We start from the raw sequence: 4,187 nt of genomic DNA, 5'->3' as shown, positions 1-4,187 counted from the left end.
CAGGGCGAGGCAGCACACGGCAGACCTGACCTTAGAGGACCGTCCGAGTAGTTACCACTAGGGCAAGAGTGGGGAGAACCGGCATCGCAGCGCGCTCCCGAGGCCAGGCCCCGAGGCCCCTTCTGCAAGGGCATGTCCCCTGACAACCCGCTGTCCCAGCCCTCCTGTGCAGGGAGAGGTGAGGGAGGGCGCTGACCACCAGGGCTCAGGGGACCCTCCTCCCCGAGGACTGCCCAGAGAGGAGCGCAGTGAGAAGGGTAAGGAAAACTGAGAGGAGACCCAAGGTCAGCAGCCACCTCAATGGCAGTGCGGCCCAGAGGCCCCCAAACGCAAGAGGGCGAGGAGACAGAAGCAGCCTAGCCTCCAGCCGAGACCGGTGTACTCCCTCTGCCATCATCTGGTTTACTCATCCAACAGCAAGTGAATTTTAGGAACCAGCAGTTGGCGAAATGGCTATGTCACTGGACTCCCACGTAGTCGACTGTGGTTCGAGTCCTGGACCCGGTGGCTTAAAACTCATGCTGGGCGCGTGTGTGTGCGTGCCCAAGATCCCGAGAGGAGAATGGAGAAGGGATTGCGGCGTGACCAACCCCCCTGGGGGGTGATTTCTCACTTTCTGTCTCTCTGTCTTTCTCTGTGTTTCTGGTGAGCGCAAGCACCCTATAGCAAAAACCTCTCAAAAAAAAAAAAAGTGATTTTTAAATTCCAGCAATGAGAAATGAGCAAAGATTGGAGCTAAAGACCTTAAGTGCTCGCTTTTGCCCATTGACCAGGTGACTAGAACTATCTGCTTTATCTATGCAGCGTGGGGTTTTAAAATTATTTTCACCTAAAGATGTCTTCTTTTCTTTTGCTAATGAAAAGTGTGTGTGTAGGGACCAGCAGTTAGCATAATGGCTGTGTTGCTGGACTCCCATGCAGTCAACCGCGATTCATCCCGGACCTGATGGCTTAAACTCATGCCAGCCACGTGTGCGTGCGTGCCCAAGATCCCGAGAGGAGAATGGAGGAGAAGGGATTGCAGCATGGCCATCCTCCCTCGGGGGTGATTTCTCACTTTCTGTCTCTCTGTCTCTCTCGGTCTGTCTGGCGAGCGCATGTGCCCTATAGCAAAAAAATAAATAAATAAATAAGTATGTCTGTGTGTGTGTGTGTGTGTGTGTGACTTTTAAGTCTGATTTTTCTCAATACACATTTAAAGGTTTTTATTTTATTTTTTTAGAGGTCTTTGCATTAGGGCATGTGCACTTGCCAGGAAGAGAGAGAAAGACAGAGACAGTGAGAGGGAAAGTAAGAAATCACCCCCCGCCCCCAGAGGGAATGACCATGTCACAATCCCTTCTCCTCCATCTCCTCCTGGGATCTTGGGCATGCATGCACATGGGCCCAGAATGATTTTTCAAGTCACCGGGTCCGGGACTTGAACTGCAGTTGGCCATGTGGGAGTCCAGTGATGTAACTGCTATGCTATCTGCTAATCTTTAAAGATTTTTAAATTGTTTCATATTTGAGCCAGTTGAGATTTTTAAGAACTTCATTTTTAATGGGTAATAGAAGCTTACAACTTGATTTTTTCAAAAGTCAACAAATTGCAAACAACAGTTAATAAAGATCTTAAATATTTTAAAAAAAAATCCCTTTACCATTCAAGTGAGATATGGTTGGGAATGAGGAGAAAAAACTTATTTTTAAAATAATAACTTCTAGAAGTTATACTAATCTTTCTTTCTTTCTTTTTTTTTTTTTTTTGAGAGGCTTTTGCTATAGAGCACAAGACAGAGAGACAGAAAGTGAAAAATCACCCCCCAGGGGGAATGGCCACACCGCAATCCCTTCTCCTCCATTTTCCTCTCAGGATCCTGGGCATGCTCGCACACAAGCCTGGCATAAGTTCAAGCCACCGGGTCTGGGACTCGAACTGCATTCGACTACATGAGGGTCCAGCGACATAGCCATTACACCATCTGCTGATCCCTAGAAGTTATACTGATCTTGAAGTGGTCATCTTAAAAGCCAGTATCTATGCTAATAATGCTGCCACTGCTAGCATTTTTGTGTACCAAGGTCTGTAATAGAAATTTGGCTTTTGTAAAACATGAGCTGTAGGCAGTAGTAGATGACGTAATGGCTGCGTAACTGGACTCCCACATAGTCATCCACGGTTTGAGTCCTGGGCATAGCGGCTTAAAACTCGCACTGGGTGCATGTGCACGTGTGTTCAAGATCTTGAAAGGAGAATGGAGAAGAAGGGATTGCAGCATGGCCATCTCCCCTGGGGAAGTGATTTCTCACTTTCTGTCTCTCTGGCAAGAGCACACACCCTATACCATAAACCTCTCTTTAAAAAGTGAGAAAAATGATTGTCTTGTGATATTGTAGATGGGAGGTCTAAAGCTTGGAAAAGTAAAGTAACTAAGATTTTAATCTGGTACATATGAGTAAGAATATTCACTCACGGGGTCAGACAGTGGCATAACCTAACACGATGCTCTGTGAGGTGCGCCCACGTGGGAAGGTTCTGGTTCACCTAGAGACCTCCCTGTACCTGCTACGTGTGCTGGTGGCCCATGATCGAGGACCGGCCTCGAGGTCTGAGGGTGGATCATAGCATGACCCTGTCAGGGGTGCCCATCTCTGTTTCTCACTCATAGTAGAAAGAACTTCAAAAACACTAAAATTAAATTCAAAGAATATTCACTCATGGTTCAGGTACCAAGGAAAAGTTAAAAGATGTTCTTCTAATAATAATAATAATAATAATAATAAGCTCCTGAGAAACACAATGGCCATATCTAAGAGCATTGTTTTGCCCAAATGAGAGGTGTTTAAGAACACAGATCTTACCGATTTCTTCTACAGCCTTGACCGACTGGGAGTTTCATCTTTCAGATGTGATAGCACCATCTAGTGGCAGAGCTAAGACATAGACCTACTGAGTGATTTTCCTTGAAAATTCACCCCATTTTTAAGGGTGACGGATTAATTTTGGGCTTTCAATTAAAATTAAAATGACCAAATGTGTTTATCTACTCTACTTCAAGACATTTCAGTAAAATGGAGGCAATTAAAGAAAAACTTTATTAATCCACAAAGAAAGAGACCTGGAGACGCACCCCTAGGGAAGAGAGTTCCAGATCTATAGAAGACAGAAAGTGATGAGTAGCCCCAAGAACAGAGGGTCAAGGCCAGGCTAGCGCGGAGAGATGACTGACGGCGGTGGTTCCATCTTGCTCCGAAGAGCACCCGGGGCTCAGACCTTGGAAGCTCTATCTTCTCTGAAGGCCAGAGACTGAAAACATAGTAGACTCAAAGTCCTCACCCAGCTACCCAGCGGAGTCAGGAAGGTTACTTTGGAGGGTTTGAAGCCTAAAGCTCTGAACTCAGGAACAGCAGGGGCAGCATAGGCCATGAGGACAAAGACGGGGAAATGAAGAAAAATCCACTCTGAATGGAGTCTCCTCATGATTTATTTATTTATTTATTTTTAGAGGTTACAGATTTTTTTTAATTTCATTTTCTTTTATACATTCAATCACACTATTAGCTTACAAAGTGAGTATTTCAGCATCTGAACATTTCTCCCTAGTCCAGTTGATAAAACTATAAAATATCTTCAACAGATAATACCACATTTCTTTGTCCCATTAATGCTTTGCCTTCGTATTTTTCTTCTAAATGTCCTTCCTCAGGCCCTCCTCTTCCACACACACTATATCTGGTATTTACACCCATTTACTGTCTTTCAGTCAATCAGTTTCGGTTATAGAGTGTGGATACTCGGTATATATTAAGTGGCGACATACAATGTCTCACTTCATAGCCTGACTTGCTTCACTCAGCAGTAAGTCATCCATATTCATCCACTTCCTGTCAAAAGCCAGATTTTGTTTGTTTGTTTGTTTGTTTGTTTGTTTAATGGCTGAATAGTATTCCATAGAGTATATGTGCCACAGTTTTTCATTCCATTCATCTGTTTGTGGGCATTTGGGTTGGTTCCATGTCTTAGTAATTGTGAACAGTGCCACAGTAAACATCGATGTGCAATTCCGATGAAGAATTCTTCTGTCCTTTGGGTAGATACCAAGGACTGGGATTGCTGGATCATATGGTAGTTCTATTTATAGACTTTTGAGGAATCTCCAAATTGTTCTCCACAGTGGCTGGACTAATTTACATTCCCACCAGCA

At 44.5% G+C, this 4,187-nt stretch overlaps 1 pseudogene; it reads left to right on the top strand.

Annotated features, from left to right (window-relative positions):
* The first annotated feature begins 132 nt into the window (after positions 1 to 132).
* LOC102473473 (ubiquitin-conjugating enzyme E2 E3 pseudogene) overlaps positions 133 to 4,187 on the top strand; it is a 45,269-nt pseudogene continuing 41,214 nt past the window's right edge.

The sequence above is a fragment of the Tupaia chinensis genome, unplaced genomic scaffold, assembly GCF_000334495.1.
Source record: "Tupaia chinensis unplaced genomic scaffold, TupChi_1.0 Scaffold000619_1, whole genome shotgun sequence".
In the NCBI taxonomy this organism is placed as follows: Eukaryota; Metazoa; Chordata; class Mammalia; order Scandentia; family Tupaiidae; genus Tupaia; species Tupaia belangeri.
This window is presented reverse-complemented; position numbering and strand designations above follow the sequence as displayed.